This window comes from Trematomus bernacchii, unplaced genomic scaffold (assembly GCF_902827165.1).
Source record: "Trematomus bernacchii unplaced genomic scaffold, fTreBer1.1, whole genome shotgun sequence".
NCBI lineage: Eukaryota > Metazoa > Chordata > Actinopteri > Perciformes > Nototheniidae > Trematomus > Trematomus bernacchii.
Genome location: NW_022987851.1, coordinates 10,331,299 through 10,349,349, shown reverse-complemented (window position 1 = coordinate 10,349,349; position 18,051 = coordinate 10,331,299). Strand labels below are relative to the sequence as shown.

General features: G+C 38.4%; 1 protein-coding gene across 1 annotated transcript in view; it reads right to left on the bottom strand.

The window, feature by feature from the left end:
- lrfn1 (leucine rich repeat and fibronectin type III domain containing 1) overlaps positions 1-18,051 on the bottom strand; it is a 110,236-nt gene that overhangs the window by 19,959 nt on the left and 72,226 nt on the right. Inside the window, exon 3 of the mRNA XM_034112978.1 lies at positions 6,009-6,124. The gene's annotated coding sequence lies outside the window, so the exon portion shown is untranslated. The remainder of the gene's footprint in view (positions 1-6,008; positions 6,125-18,051) is intronic.

Sequence of the window (18,051 nt, the reverse complement as noted above, 5' to 3'; positions counted from 1 at the left end):
TTTACTTTGTAATGAATGAGCTCCAGGCCTTACTAGCACAACAACAACACAGATGAGAGGGCTTCTGTTTTGTGGCTCTGGGAGAGAGGCTTGTTTATGCTCACAAACACTGATTGTGCTATTTTTGTCTATTAATGTAAATTGATTTTTAAACTCAGTTGTGTCCCTGGTAACTAATGAGGATTATGTAATAAGGTTATGTCATCTAACATGGCTCTGAATTTGTAATCATTTGAAGTAGCTGGGCGACAGACAGTTTGTGCATCAAAGGAGTTCAAACAGCGCCCACCACTCCCCCCCCCCCCTCATACCTGTATACATACATAACAACAAACGGTACAAAAAAATATGATGTATGAAGAAATCAATAGACTCTGAGTCAGCTGTGTGTCAAGATGAGGCTGTGTAAGTGACTCAGCCTTCAATGTGTTTGCCAACCCTGAGTGCATCTGCACTAACAAAAAGATATCTGACAGAGAGAGAGCAAGAGGGAGACGCTGAGCATAACTCCCCTGGAGCTACGCCTCAATTGTATCTGACTTGTGCTTGCACGCATGCAGGTGTGTTGGATTTTTATCATATATCACCATCTTTAGCTAGTAGCTACACCATCTCAAATTCACAAAGCCCTTGTTATTCAGAGACGTGGGTGACATGGAAAGTAGATCTTAATTTATGTGGATGATTAGCTGCAGAAACAAGATTGCGGTGTGGAGATGAAAACTTGAACATGTGCCTTGAACCTCGAGAATACCGGGAGCTGCTACTCGACACCGCCTGTCACTGCCTTCAATAGTTGGTATTCCAGGAAACACTGGCTGCAAGACTCAGATTACTTTGACAAGAGAAGCAGACCACAGAACAGACAAAGCTGAGGGAAAGACAGCTGAGGGAAGGCGTACATGCATACTGCCGCCACTAGACTTTTGAATATGTGAGGATAATAACTTGACCTCTTCTTCACTCTCCCCCTTGATCCCTGATTAAAAACATGAATTCACTTCCTACTTACAGAGCATCGTATTCTGAGCTGTAGCACCATCAATTTGAACAAGCAGAGATGAACTAGTAGGGAATCCTGTAGTTACGCCTCTTATCGCCCTTAAACTTGACAGCCAGGATTAAACCGCACTCCAAACAGCTGGACGAAGACGTCAAAAGAATACATATGGGCCAGAACTGCTGTCATTTCACAAAACAAATGGCTATTGTTTAACAGGTAAGGGTAAATTAGATTCTTATGAAAATAATTAATTTAACCATTGGAAAGTATTTTCTTTTTTAGGACAGTAACAAAACAGGAAGCCTTACAGTGCAAAAAAATATGCAGAGTTATGCAAGGGGCATGACTGTTGTAGACAATGCTTGTTAGGCGTACAACGACAAGGGGGAGGGGGGACACTGAAGGGAACAGCAGTTATGTTCAATTCAGTAACATAAGCTGGCTAATTAGCATTGCCCTGCCATTCCCTTTGAACCAGAGGAGGACAAGTGGAAGCCATCATATTTCTTTGTTCTCAGCACTGTGTGATTCCCCCCTGACCGCAGGAACCACAGGGGTACTGACCACAGGTCAGAGGTAGGTAAAATAAGCTCACCTCCCATCCCCCTCCTTACTGAACCGCCCCGGAGGAATTACCCAGACCTTTTCCTTAAACTAGACCCTCGGCAAATCACAGCTATTGGCAGCATGCAGCATCCACTATTGTGCCTGAATGTAGTGCAATGACATTTTCAGGATGCAAGCCTACTTTGAGCACAGCAGACAGATGTTAAGGGGGAAACAGGTACCTACTGCACTTCAGATGCACACAATTATTCTCGGCTGAACGCTCTCTGAAGACGCAGCACAGATCATTAACTCTATTCTCTTGTGTGCCAGGTTTTAATTAATAGTTTTATGCTATATAATGTGGGATCGAAACATGTTACTGCATTTATGTACTCCCACAGCCCTTTATGGCCCATTTCAAGTAAGATAGAGATCTAGTCAATTACACTACGACTCCAGGTAGGACCCTTAAGTTACACCCATGGGTCAGATAGTTTCAGGAACCTGGCGGAGTTAGTTAAGCCACAAGGTGCAAGGATGGAGAGTAATTATTCACAGAAAAGTGTTTTTTGCAGCACCCTCTAGGTTTCTTACGAGAACTTCTCTGAGCAATATACTCCTGTCCTGCCGTCAAAATCCAGATTAAAGAAAAAAGAAGAGCCCCAAGATGGTGCAATAAGCAAGAAACAACAGTGGGCGGTGGAGAATGTGCCTTCAGGCCTTATTTTGCCCAGTGTATTACCTTGCAGGCTAGAGATATGCTCTCCTATCTTATTGTGAAGGCTGTCGGGCTGTATGCGGTCTTGGAAAATGACCGCAGGCGCTACTCAGCTACTCAACGCTAAGCTAATGCTTATAGTTCTGCAAGTTTAGAGGATAAGAACAATAAATGAATTCATACAGTATACATTTATTATTTTCTTTAAAAAAATCAAGCCTCTATTTTAATAATGTTTGAAGGAACAGATGTAAGTGATTAGAGCATTAACCATGCAGAGATTTACATAGTAGGTCTTTGTTCATGTTTGGGAAGCACGATAACCTGTTTTTAACATACATTGTTTAACATATACAGTGTAATATATATTATTTCGTTAAACAGACCCTGACTTCATTCAAAAACAACTATCACAGTTTTTTTTCACACACCATCTGTTTCACGGACAGTTAAATCAGACGTGCGTCAGGAAACAATCCCAGTACAACTACCCTGTAATACATAAACATCTAAAGTACTTACACATCTTAGATATGACAGTCTTATATACATATTAAGCTATAACATGCATATAGTGTCCATTATTGTCAAATGTAAATTTCAGCAGGCTGTGGAATGTATTCTGTCCATTAACCACCTACTGCATGCATATAAAGTTCCTGACCACACATAATATCTATCCAGCCCGCTCCCACACATTCTTACAACACTGTGACCCTGCAGACATTGTATGTTGTCCATTTAAGATTTTTAAACAATATATATATAAGGTCTGACCCCAAATAAGTAACAAATAGACAACTTGATCTAAGAGCCAGATTCAACTGCTAATGTCACTCAAATAGTGACAGAACACATGTGGTTATGAAACTAACTATTAAATCATTGGGGCTTTATAAGGATGCTAAATGTTTCATTTGACTTAGGATGGCATTTCTCCCAATAATTCATAATATATATAGACAATTTAGCTGCCAGCTATTGATAATACTGTTAATAAATAACTAAAAATGTACTTGTCTTTCCAATCAATGTCTGTAGTGTGTGTGATTAAATCACTATTCGACTCTTTGGGACCATCAGAGCAGCATGGTGATAGCCTCAAAAAGGCTAATGGCTGAGAGATTGTAATTTTTAAAACAGATAAGTAGGTATTTTAGAATAGCTTGAATAAATGGGAATCTCATATCTAAAGCTCTTACCTAATACATTAAGTGTTAATACCTACTAATACATAATAACGTCTTTCAATCAGTATGTATGCTGCTGTAGTTTTAGTTTAGATGCATTGGATGTCTAAATGTAGTGTTATCATATCTATTAAATATAGATGACTCAGATTTAACTCCCCCCACATGGCTTTTTAAAATGTGTAACACAAAGAAGAAAAAATGTGGTTTTGCAAATTTGACCCAGTTCTGCTCTGCACCTGCAGTTTCACCGTCTTTTCTGTACTTTCTGTAACAAATTCCCACGGGTGTTCCACATAGTACTGCATCTTCAATATGCTGATGTACCACTGCTAACACAACAACATTTTCAGCATAGTTAGAGCCACCCCAGCTATAGGCGGTCAGGTCAGGTCAGGTCAGGTTCTTTATTTGTACCTGTAGGTAGATTTTGTTTGCAGAGAAAAAGACAAGGGATCCATCCTGACACACTCTAAAAACAAACACAAACAACAGACACATCTCTAATAAAAGGACTAGTAAAAAGTACAAGTACACCCTGCTCAACCAAATCTCAAAATATTTCAAAAACATTTTAAGAAGGAAAACACTAGTACAAACATGGACATTCAAAATTCACAATTAAATAAATAAATACAAATAGGCATCTGTGTGACACTCCTATGATGTGTTAATTTGTGCAATAGCTATTGGGATAAAACTGTTTTTATACCGCTTCGTTCTACTCTTTGGGACGACTAACCTCCGGCCCGAAGGAAAAAGCTTGAATTCTGAGTGCAGAGGGTGGGAGTCATCATCTAATATGGAGCTGGATAACCGCTGTAACTGCCTGAGGTACAGGGTCTCCAGGTTTAGCTGTGGCTCACCAATCAGTCTGCTGGACCACTTTACGATCTGACTCAGAGAGTTTCTGCTCTTTAAAGTCAGGTTACCAAACCATGACATTAGTGAAAAAGACAGAATTGACTCGATAAAAGCACGATAAAACATGATCATCGTGGTTTTGTCAATGTTAAAGCAGTTTCCTAAGACAGTACAAATGCTGGTGCCCCCTTTGGCACACAGCTTCACAGTTTGGATCAGAGCTCAATTTTGAGTCAATAATTGTCCCGAGATATTTGTATGATTGCACAAATTCTACTTTCTGATTCTGGATTGTTAAGACTTCATGTATGTGGGGATGTCTTCTAAAATCAATGATCATGTCCTTGGTTTTGCTTATGTTCAGTTGTAGATAGGACTCCTCACTCCACCTGACAAGGTCGTCAATGACAGGGCCGTGGCTGGTCTCATTGTCCTGGAGCCTACTAACAATTACAGAGTCATCTGCATACTTTAAAATAGTCCTATTTTCCCACCTACTTTGACACATATTAGTGTAAAGTATAAATAATAGTGGCGAAAGGACACATCCTTGTGGGGAGCCAGTGGAGGAGCTGACTTGATCAGATAAGGTCCCGTTCACCCTCACTCTTTGTGTCCTATTGGTTAAAAAATCAAGAATCCAGCTCATAAGATTATTGCTTATTTCAAATTGTTCTAAAAGTCTGCCAATTAAAATATGAGGTTGAATTGTGTTAAAAGCAGAGGAAAAATCAACAAATAAAAGTCTAGCATGAGATCCATTTCCCTCCAAGTGTTTAAAAAGTAAGTTAAATAAGGTGACCGTGGCATCCTCTACTCCTCTGTGTGGCCTGTAAGCAAACTGCATGGGATCGAGTGCATGCTCAGTCTTCCTTAAGATTTCTGCTCTGACTAGTTTTTCCAATGTCTTCATTAGAATTGATGTAAGTGCAACTGGTCTAAAATCATTAAGAGTTTTGGGGCCTCTGGATTTGGGAACAGGGACTACCACAGCATCCTTCCAAACCTTTGGCACATGCTGTGTCTGTAAAGACATATTACAAATGTAGTGGAACACAGGGCTAAGTTATTTTGCGCAAAGTTTAAGTAAACGACCGCAGATGTTGTCAGGTCCATGACTCTTATTTATTTGTACTAAATGGAAGGCCTTTTCCACTTCCCTCTGGTCTATATTAAAATGCTTATTGTCTTCAAGTTTAAGCTTCAGTTCAGATATATTATTACTGAAATTAAATGTGTCAAATCGAGAAAAAAAATGATTTAGGGCATTTGCAAACTCAACATCTGAATTAAAGCCATCCAGAGTCACATGGCAGCTATTCTTTGTTTCCCGGAGGCCTGTTATGGTTTTCATGCTACTCCAGACTGAGCCAAGGTTGTTTGCAGCCATTTTGTTTTGAAGTTCAGATTTAAAATTCTGTTTAGCTTTCAGAATTTCTATTTGAAGTTCCCTATTAGCATTATGCAGATCAGAGGCACTTCCCTGTTTAAAAGCTTGTTTCTTTTTCTGAATGCTGGACTTAACCGCCTTGGTCACCCATGGTTTGTTATTAGGGTATATTTTGACTTGCTTACACGGAATAATCATGTCTTTACAAAAGGCTGTATATGAGCATGTTACATCGGCGGAGCCGCAAATGCTCTCAGTCAATATGCAGTGACTTGGAAAACACGACAAACTCACCAGATATCAAGCCCCGGTCTCCATCGCAGGTTTCACATCAGCATCCCGATCAGCTGGCAGTCAGAGAGTCAGAGATGAGGAAGGCGACTCCCACTGGCGTCACAGTAAAACAACACCTAAAGGGCAAGAAACATGTTTTTTAAAAGAATAAAGACAGCTTGGCTTACAACACTGCAACCCCCCCGTCAGACGTGGGGTTGCTCTAACACATTTAGGGATGTTTATCTACCTCTAGACTGTATTCTTGTGATGAAGAAGACATTCCTCAACTTACAACAGAAGCAGTCATACAGTACATACATAATCTCATTGACTAAGCTTGCTCCTTTTTCCACTTGGCAGCTTTGGGTGCGATATGAAAGCTGATCTGATTATGAAACAACAAGAAAGAGGCATAAGCAGCAGAAGAGGCTGTAGAAAACAGAGTTTGGAGATACCACAACTATGAATGTGTGTTCTGACATTAATATTTCACTGCATCAATGTAGCTAAAGGAGAACAAAGTGTAAAGGGGAGCATAATGAAAAATTCATCATATTTTGACACAGCCTTGGAAGTTATCTTTGCAAAACAAAGAGCGGCACATTTTCTGCTGTGACTGGGAAAAGGTTATAAATGGGTCCAAATAATTACTGCATACTTTAACATGAGGATTTTGCCATGCACATATCTGATAAAGATGGATGAGGACAAGGATTTGTAACTCACTTAGGAAGCTATTTCTAGGCGGCTGCAAAACATTTCTTTCATTTCTGCTTTTTTCTCCAGCAGGAGGGCACTGACTGCCAAGGTCACAGGCCTTCAGTTTCTCACTTGTCCCTAAAATTCAAAACAAGCTACATGACATGTCACAGCTCTGCCAGCAGAACCTCAGCACGCAACCCAAGGGAGATTACCATATCGCTCACATTTGTCTGCAGAGAGCCTTCGAGCATTAAGAAAAACAGAATTCTCCACTCAGGTTCTTCTTATGCCTCTACTCCACACCCATTTGTATTCAGAGAGGGACTTTATTCTTGTCACCTTAAGCTATTCATCCAGCCAATGAAGTATTAATGACGCAAGCTTTTTCTTTTTGATACGTCACTCCAATCCTTTTCAAATCATCCCGTTTTCTAGCCAGAGCTGTCATGTCAGAGTTTAGGAAATGAGAGAGAAAAATAAAGTAATAGTGAAGTTGTCAGTCAATTTAACACAGTCTATAATTTCACAGTCTATCATGCCATGCATATTAACTGCGGTTACTCGGCCCCCTCGACAGGCAATGTGTCAGTGAGCAACCACTGGGAGGTGCATGAAGTTGTTACATTTGTATCGCACAGAAAGTCCTTCACCTGCTGGTCAGACCCAATGGATTAACGACTGATTTCTCGGTTCCATCTTCCATTTCCAAGCATCAAATCATCACCTGGCCCAGTGGGATGAACCAGGAGTCGGCCCAGGAAAAGCCGGTCTCGCTTAATCTCCAACATGTCTGCCCTTCACTGTATCAAACACTCCACTTCCCCGCTCCATTTTGCTCTTGCGGCCACAATATTTTTACCTCTCTATTTCTCATGTTAGTTTTCCCCAAGCCCTCATATGAAGTGAAAAGCAGAAAAAAAAAATCCTCAGTGCCAGGCAACTTTGGCCAAAGGACATATTCCATCAAGTCATTATCCATGAGGGTGATGCCTTCCTATCAGGGCTAAACAAAGGCAGTTGTTCCGGAGACAGTGATGCTCCTGCGCTGCCAGCTTTGTTACTTAAAATACTCCGGTAATTCAACAAGGATGTCAGAGATTTCCCTTTTTACCTCATTATTTTTATATTCTGTCCCTCACTTCACACAAAGATGACATTATGTGTGTGGCCAAAAATAAAAGAAAGGCCAGTCTGGTTACATGAACGATGAAACATTTCATTTTTTAAATCTCTTTCATAAGAAAATATCCTTAACATTTACATAAACCCCTTTGCAACTAGCAATTGCTGGATAAAGTGGGGCTTATAGGTACGCAACTATATTCTGGTAATGCAAGTGAGGTGAAAGGTATTATTCTGAACAGGGTTGAACACCCCCACATATCATTCATGTATGGATATAAATATGGGACATATATGAAATTAAACAAATAACACACACTAATGCTACAAAATCCCAAATAATATACTGTAAGACGTTGATACATGAGTTTACCAGCTAAATAAAATAGACTTTGATCCTTATTACTCCACCTAGTGCAAGGATTTATTTTGTGATTGTTGTGTTTGATTATCCTCAATTCTAAAACATTTAAAAAAACTGAAAGGAAATCATTGACATTGTGGTCTGTAAGGAGTAATTTGATAATATAACGTCAAGTATTGTTTCCTATAGTTTGTATTGTGCTAACATACAATACAAATTTAAAATGTGTATTTTAAAAACAACACCAATATAAATGTATTTGACTAAAAATACATTTTGGTCATAAATGTACCTGCAGTGAAAGCATAATCTGCCCATGTAGTATATTGTATAACAATTAGTTTGCTGAGAAACTAGCAGAGGGATATTATTGTATTAGAAGTGAGATATCTGAAATAAGCTTTCTTCTATATCAGGATTTGCTTGGAAGACTCTGCCTACAGCAAGTTTCAGGAAAAGCGGATCAGAGCTGCATCGATTTATTTAAAGATTGGAATAAAATATAATTCATATCTCATACTTTTTGTGTAAGCACACAAGATTACAAATAACAAATGTAAAAGACAATGTCAGAATAATCTTTCTACCGACTTAAAGAGAGGGGGGCTTTTTTCTGTCTTAGATATCAGCTCAGCAAAAGCAGCAAAAGAAACCTCTGCAGAAACCTTGAGGCGTCTCATTACATCAGATCCTGCTGACCATCAAACAAGCCTGGGAGCTCCAATCAATTATGGATTTCAGTAAATGTATTCATATTGGAGATAGTCGCCTTCCTTTGTTCTCCATTCCCCAGATATCAACGGAAGTGATAGCAATGTGAGCTTACCAGCAAGGAAAGCGAGGAACAACATAATTTAATAAACCAGAGCAATACAGGGATTAATTCCCCCATAGAGAGGAGGTTTTTGTGTATTTATTACAGACTTTAATAATTTCCGATTGTGAGACTGGAGTAAAGGTTTTGGCTAGAACACAAAATGTCTACAAGTACCTTGTTTCCATAAACGCAGCGATCACAGTTGAGGGTTAAAGCAGCCGCAGGAGTGACACGCTTATTAAAGGACATTCTCAATGTCATCATGACTCGGCAATGGACTGACTACTCTGAGGTGTAGAGTAGCCTGATAACTTTCATATCTGTGAGGTCAAACTCATCCTCAGATCACTGAAACTGGGTGCCATTATACTATTCCTCTATTCCCCTGGTTGTACAGTTATGTACTCTTCATGTCAACACCTTGATTAATGACTTGATTTACACACAGGATCATATTCGCTGCATGGCAATATATCAATCATAGTGCTGGATGTATTCATGGGTTTTCAGCAGCTGTGTTGACACAGTCAAAGCCTAATTACATCTACCTAATAGGGTTGCATGAACAGCAGTGCCCGGAAACTGTGAACATATTGAAAATATGTCACTAAGTGTAGACTTAATGTGTTTAAATGTATAGAATTTATCAAGTTTAATCACTGGGTCCTACATTCTCAGAGTCAAGTGGGGACACAAAAGTCAGGTGATTATTGCCGTTACCACTAAACTAAAACTTCTTCAGACTCTAATGAGCGCTCCCATCGCACTGGCCTGGTGTGAACCGAGCTGAGCTCTTTACTTCAAATGAGAAAAACCTGTTTCAACGGAAAATTGCTTGTCGGAGCAGTTTGATTGAATAATTAGCTTTTTATTAGCTTCTTCAAACCTTTGGCATTAAAGGTCATGTAAAGATGAATGGTGGGTGTATGTGTGTTCCCCAGCCAATCAATACTCATGAATCAGGCGCTGACAGAGGACAAGGTTACCAAGAGAGGGCCCGGACTTCTCAGTGATAATTAAGGCTGGTTGTATGGTTAGACTACATCAGACAAGGCTGGTAGATCATACATCCTGAAGAAGGCTATTTGTGCCCTTACACAGAGCTTGTTAACTCAGCCTTAATTTAAACATGTTTAACAGTGGCTATTTCTTTGAATTTCACAGTGAAATAGTCGTTTGGATAAATATTTTTCACTTGTTTTTTGGGCTAGTGGATGTCCTTATGTTGGGCGTACAAGATTTCATTATATATTCAAACACATAAAAGATGAATTAAACCTCTGAGCTTTGATCACAAACACACTAAGGTCCTCAAATCCGTATATGGAATTGATATAGATTGTAAAAAAAAAGAAGAAAATACAGAAATGCTTTACTTTATTACATCCTATTTAGCATTATACGTCTGATATAAATATTTCATTAACTTACTTAATTAATTAATTAATTAAAACTGTCATTCAGTTAAGTAAACATAAGGACATTAGCTGTGTTTTTAGAATCGTACAACACAGAATAACATGATTGTAATCATATAACATGATATATGATTAAACACATTAACAAATTCTAACTGTAATAAAACATGTATGAACTATTTGATACAAAAACATGAGTCACAGGCAGCTTTTATCAGTCTGTAAATGTTTTTAAACTCACAAAGACATGTGCAGCTTGAAGGTTCATTCTTGACCTTGGAAATAGTTATTTGTTCAAATTCTTCACGTATGACAACTTTCAAATGTTCAATGTTGTGGCCTTCAGCACTGAATAGAGTGTGGTGAAGGGGATTGAATATACTGTATATTCATAGATGCATATTTACTCTAAAAATGGTTTTATATTAATGCAGCTTTCTTACACTGTGATAGTTGATGAACATTTCTCTTACAATGAAGAGATACCAACAAAGGAAAATAAGCCTTAGTCATTTACATTGGAGAAAACGAAACACAAACTACAGACCGTATTACAATAGGATCACACCAGCGGCGGTGCAAAATCAGTGCAGCAGCATAAAGCGTGCGGGACAATGTCCACCTCCTCACCTCCTACCACTTTACTTCTGGATCCTTTGCTCGGACCACACCAATCTACAAGTGAGTGTGTATTCAAAATCAAATACACAAGGTTTGTGAACACATCTTACACGGTTGCTACCTAAACTTGATGACAAACGAGCATTGAAAATAAAAAAGCACAACTGTCGTTTTTCTCACTGATATTCTGCACAAACTGTACTGTTGTATTTGCTGTAAAGTGTCTTTACTGTAGGGTATTTTTATTATATGTACAGCACTTTGGCTCGACCAAAAATCGTTTAAAAATGTGCTATATAAATAAAACTTGATTTGATTTGATAGGCTTAATGTCATTAGTTTTGCAGGTATTTAGTCATAAACCAAAGTAGTGCAGAAAACTAAATGTCGGTCTGAAGATTGGAGCTAGAACATGACTATGTGTTCCACATGACATGGCAATGGATCTATTGTTTTTGGGGATTTTTAACTAGTGTAGTTGAAATGTTGATGCCACTTCAACAAAACCTACAGGATTCATCATCTGGACAGCCTAATGTTTGTACAATAGTTCATGTCAATCCAACCAATGTTTGCCAAGATCTTTCATTATGAACCAAAGCCCTGGAATCAAAGACAGCTACATGAGAAGCAGTAATATTTAGCTCACATAAAGTCCTAATTATGTTGTTTGCACACGCTGCTTTGTGAAATGTCTTTGAAATCTTGTTGGCTCCAGTTACCTTTCAATAATTTGGGTAAGGACTGGATGACTGGACATGTTTGACCGGCCAACATCTTGTAAAACTTTTTAGTAGTCCATAGCTTACTAAACATCAAACATCATAATATGGTATTCATCCAAAGCTACTGGCAAGTGCTGAATCATTTATCATCAATCATTTTCAAAGATTGCAGCCAAAATAAATATTAAATAACATTTGCTTTTGAAAGTGTTGACATATTTGTACTACAAAATAAAGAATCATCAAGAGTATGAAGCAAATTGTATTTTTGACACATCTCTGAACCAACTTTTGGCAGTTGAGATGCATCATAGGAAATGTAGGTGTCAAGTTTTGACATTGAAAATGAAGAATAGTGAGTGGAATACAATTGACAATATCTCTGGTTCTGCTGCATCGATTTCGATTCCTAATAAAAAACAATTATAGAAAACATTGTTATAGAAATGCATTGCTGAATAATCGAGAAATATCTTAAGACACGCCTGTATTTCAACAGAGTGATCTCAATGTAAATTAAGCAAACTGCTGAAAACTCCTGAAAATGCTCGTAAGCGTACCTCGAGTTGGGATTGTTTTGTTTTACTCTTTAGTATGTTATACCAAGGGATACTTTCAGAACCTCCGCCTTAAATGTCTAAATGATTCTATTAAAATAATCAAGGTATATTTTCCCTTATGAACAAATAGTTCACTCGGATTAGATTTCACATTTCCCTAATTCCCAAAGAGCTTTGTAGTTTTGCATTGGGTTCCACCAATAACGTGCGTAATCCATCCTCAGGCAGATATCTTAACACTGTGTACAGGTTTTGGTGCCATCACAACATGGTGCAGTTTATGGAAATGTTTGGGCGTTTGATTTGTTCATGTCAGATAGACGGGAAGAAATATTACAAGGGCCTTAGTAATGTAGCTAAACAGAAGCAGTGCCTACATATGGCTTTGAGGCACAGAAGGAAATTAGATTATTATGAACGGTATAGGACACACACGGCTCAAGCTGCTCATATCGAAACCTACAACTACAATTCATACTAAGATTGTTTTTGCAGAGCTATGTTCTGGATTTGCTTGGGTGAATATTCATATCAAACCTCATTAACTAAGCTACATCAGCTCATGATGAGGAGGGTTACAAATATAGATCACCGTGTGATTGTTTAAAAACAGGGTCATTTGGTGTTGCTGTCTGCATGTCTCGTCTCATTAGCATGTGGAGTCATTCCAGTAACTGTGACACTCTGATCATTTTGTGCAGCCGTAATAAGGAAAGACAGGTCTGATATACTAAATGAAGGTTTTACAACTAGCTCTCCTGCCCCATTGAGCTTTAACCTGAGAATGCAAATCAGCTTCATGAAAACCAAGTGATTTCATGGTTCACTGACTGCCACAGAAGCATATGGGCTGCAGTCTGCAGAAAAAATGAACTGTGAAGGAGGGGGTTTACATATAGATTTGACCATAATCCGTAACTTTTCATTTTGTTATCATTCAGTCATATTTAGTCGCCTTTACATCTGTGCTGCAGCATCACAGTTTGCTGCGTTATACTCTTGGGAATGTTTCAAAACACCGGGGAATTCAAGCCACACAGCGTTTTACACCATCAGTATTTACAGTATGTGGAAAAGACGTGGTCCTCTGTTCACAAATTCAAGCATGAAGATTACAAGGGCTTAGTACGACAACTGTTAGCATATCCTGTTACATACAAGCCTCTAAGCAGGGTTATGAGAGAGTAATGGAGCTGCCTTTAGCTGGGTGAACATTTCTCACAATTAATTGAATACTGCAAAATAAAATATTGGCACCTTTGCTGTAAAAATCCCTTTGGAGGGATTAATGATTCTGGGGGATTCTGAGGCAACATATTCCATGGCTGAGGAGAGAAAAATGTTTTTATTATTTTTACAACCCCCTCTTCCCCATTAAAGTGGGAGGGCAAAACCATTTTACAGAGCCCCAAGCACGAGCGTAATTTGCTAAATTAATGTGACAACTTGTCTGTAAACAAGAGCTGGGACTAACTATGAATCATGTTTGCTAGCCAGATATTTTTCTTTTTTTACCATCTGCAAATAATGTCATATTTGTGCCTAAGCGCTGCCAGAGCTGTCAGTTTGACAGGATGTGGAGGTGGGGGTGCAGCAGTCACCAACAAAACAGGTTAACAAACAAGTGCTGTTCATTTTCCTTGCCCATCCAAACATCCCAATTCTCACCAGGCCGTTAAATACTCAGGGTTCTCTTATTTGGGTTTCTTTTTTAGTTAATTGCCAACAGTAACAGGACTTGTCTGTGAAGTCAACAGTCAGGATGAAGAGAACAAGCAGGAGAGGAGAAGTTTGATACAAATGGTTTTCCAATATGTCGAAGAGGAATACATGGAGCTTATCTGATTTCCTCAGCTGGCTCTCATGAATTCCAAAATCCATGTCCTTCATTTGTCTTATTGGCTTTTCTATAAATCAAGTTTAATCTACTGCTGCTTCTGAAAAACATTACATTTCACCAGTTTTTTTGTCATTAATTTACAGTAGACTACGTTTAACTGTGACATGCATTAATATATGAACTATTTACAATGTTTGCCTTGTCTGTTACCTGTGTCTTCCTGACATGTCTTTGACTAAAAGTGGAGTATTTGCTAACAACCAACTCATCTGGATCTCAAAACTTAAAGGGGACCTATCATGCAAAATGCACTTTTGTACGTCTTTTATACATGAATATGTGTCCCCGGTGTGTCAGGGAACTCACCAAGTGTCAGAAAACACAACCCTCTCTCTTTTCCTCCATACCCAAATCTCTAAAAACGGGGCTGCAACGGAGCTGATAAAAACTGATCCAGATTTGAAATTGTTCTGACGTCAGAAACGGGGAGCTCCGCCTATATGGGCAACTCTCCACCTATCAGGGGAATGGGGGGTTGGGCCACGGCCATTGCCGCTCGAAAGCGCTGGAGACGCTGTAGTACATATGCCAGGCCTGTAAGTGGCGCTGTAGTCTTCTTGTAGAAGAAGACTTCTCACAGAATCAGCCCTTGCAAAAACAGGGCTGGAAAAGAGCAAATAGAGCGAAATGAGGCATGGCTAAAATGTATGATCTGTTTGGTATTTTGAAAAAAAAACTTCACAGACATGTTTTATATAGGTATGGCCCGACAATATATTATTCAAATATAGCATGATAGGTCCACTTTAAGCTTTAACTTCATGTGCGTCCAGCACTTCCTCGTTCCAACCTGAACTATATCACAAACTCTTGGATGGGTTGCTATGAATATAACCATGGTCCCTTCAGGTTGAATTTGGTGACCCTGTAAAATCTTCTAGCGCCAACATCAGGTTAAATAGTACTATATATATATATATAAATATACTTTATTTATAATAATAATTATAACTTTATTTATATAGCATCTTTCATGCAAGATGCAGCCCAAAGTGCTTTATAGATACAAAATAAAGAGTGAGGAACATAGAACATAACTAAAAAACAAGTTTTAAACAAACAGAAAGCGTTATATCACATGACCATAAAACAATAAAACATGAACAGTGATACTACTACAGTAAAACTACCCTGAATTAAAAGCAACATTAAAAAGATAGGTCTTTAATTTACTTTTTAAAACTCCATCAGTTTGCTGTGCTAGGATCCAATGGGAGGCAGTTCTACTGTTTGGGGCCATAAAAACAGAAAGCAGCCTACCGATATTTCTAGTGTAATACTTTCGGTACTTAAAGAAAGGCATTGGAGGATCTGAGTGTCCTTGTAGGGTTATAAAATGAAAGGCAGTCAGTGATGTATGTAAGGGCCAGGTTATGTAAAGCTGCTATGAAAGACAAGGTAACCAGTGCAGTGATGCCAGTACAGGGGAAATGTGATCCCTTTTTTTGTGTTTGTTAAAATCCTGGCCACAGCATTCTGAATTCATTGCAATTTCTTTAAAAGTTTTTAGGGAGACCAGTTAAAAGAGATATCCCAGTTTTATAAATAAATACCGAAAATTAATGATTTCCCATCAGCCTCAGCTGCTCTTTGTGTTAGGATGCTGCTTTTTGAAAGGAAAGATGCAGTCCATGGTATCTGAGAATTCACATTGAATTCACTATTGTTTGTGTTGCTGCTGTTTACAAGCACTACAGGAATGTGGTTCTGTTTTTGTTCTGTTTTATTTTGTCATGTGTTTTTTTGTAGCGTAGGCTGCAACTGCATGTTGTTGTGCAGCCCTGTGTTGTAGAAGGACAATACATGATCCTTGAATGGTAAACATCACCATGCTAGCATTGTAAATGTAAGCATTTTAGGCTTTGCTAAAAGCAACACTGTGGAAAAGTATAGCCTCACAGAGCCTCTAGCATGGCTGTGGACTCTTAGTCTTGTTAAATGATACAGAGCTAAGTAATTTTGTGTATTAAACTGAGACACTATTTAAAGTTAATGTTTTTACTTTGGTTTAATGTTATGTAAGTTCCCCTGAGCCCCTTTTTGTGCCAGACAGAATAAATGCTTCCTCTTGTCTCTTGGAAATTACATTTGTGTAGTACTAATTTGTTTCTCATGAACATCGAACACTTTGGTATATAAACCCTTAATGTCTCCTTTGCCTGCTGCGACCCTAGAGTCCATATTTTGAGTTGTTCAATAAATAACATAGGACCTAAAATAAAATAAAAACTTTTAGGAGGTTTCTACAAAGTCTCACTGAACTTAAAAGATAACAACTCTCCCCAGACCCTTTAAAGAAAATACTGAAAAACACCAGCCTCAAAACATTGACAATTAATCACATTTAAAGCTTTGTACTTAAAAGGGAAATACCGATAACACCTCACTGCCCTGTTCTTGAACTACACATTCAAAGGGAGCTTTCAAAACCAAGTTTAACTGGGGGACAACTTTTTATATACATCACACAATATCTTAAATTCTGTTTCACCCTAAGCATCAAAAGTATTTTTTCTGAGAAAAATGACATTTCACAATGAAGGGACCTTCATTCGACCTTTTGAGCAGAAAGGGAACTGAATGATTATTTTCCTTTACTTATAAGCATTTGAAAATACAACCTCAAACTGGTAACTCATTTTAATCCATTGAATACAAAATGGGGTTTTTCATAATTTGCAATCCAAGGTTTTTCATATTAAAGCTGATTATATTAACAGTCTACCAATAGATAAATAGACTAAATGCTACAACTTTAAAATATGGATTATTTACAGAAAGTGTGCATATTGTGAGATGATTTCCCAGCATTCACTTTAAAATATATTCTATGCTGAAGCTACATTGGCTGCCATGTCTTTGCATCTGTGCAACCGGGCACATTTATTTCTTTATGTATTATTAACATACTTGGGAGATAATGTTACAACAAGGTCTGCGGGATCCATGCAGCTCAGATGGATAGCTGTTTCTTCAGGACTCCTCTTGGTGCATTTGACAGTTGTAAACATATGTATACTGCTGGCTTGTCTGAGCCAGCCATTTATAATGGATGTGGAACCGTGCGGGATGGAACAAGTCACCTCTGGTGAGATTCTGGGACTCTATAAAATGTTAAAATTGAAGCTCTTCAAATATGCCCGGCATTTTCATGAATTATACCCAGAGCTTAAAGTATGAAAATGTCAATCGCTCTCTGTTAGGCCCTAAGAGATTTTAGACAGCAATGAGAAAATGTGTCTTTTTAAATATATGTCAATTTGGAGCTCTTCTCCATGTGCTGCGGTGAGGCAGTATTTAATAACCTGGACAAAATCGTTTTCTTTAAAAATTCAAGAGGTGCAGTGTGACATTGATTTCAATACAACATTTATATATTTTAGAAAAACTGTATTTCTCAAAGGTTTACGAAAAATCAGTTTAATAAAACAGCTCTTCTCTTCTATGAATAATAATGAGATGTTTTAATTGGGTTTTAAGACGTTGTGGCCCACATAGACGATTGTCCTTGAGCTCCCCTTGTTGCTGTTTGTGCTGGTCATTGCTCTGTTTGAACCCTTTTTGATCTCAGTGGGGCAGTTGACACTGCAGACCAGGTCTTCCTGCTTAAAAGACTTGTAAAAGGGTTTATGTCACAGTTACTGCCCTTCAAACGGTTCAGACCATAACTTGCTGATAGATCATTTTCCTGCTGCTGGAGGTAGTTCATCGTCTCCACTGTATTTCATTTGCGGTGTTGATCACAGATCCTTCCTCTATCCGCAATAAAGTCCAGATTGTAATTCAATTATTTAGAAAAAATGTTCTGTCAGTACCGAAAGTTCAATAACCG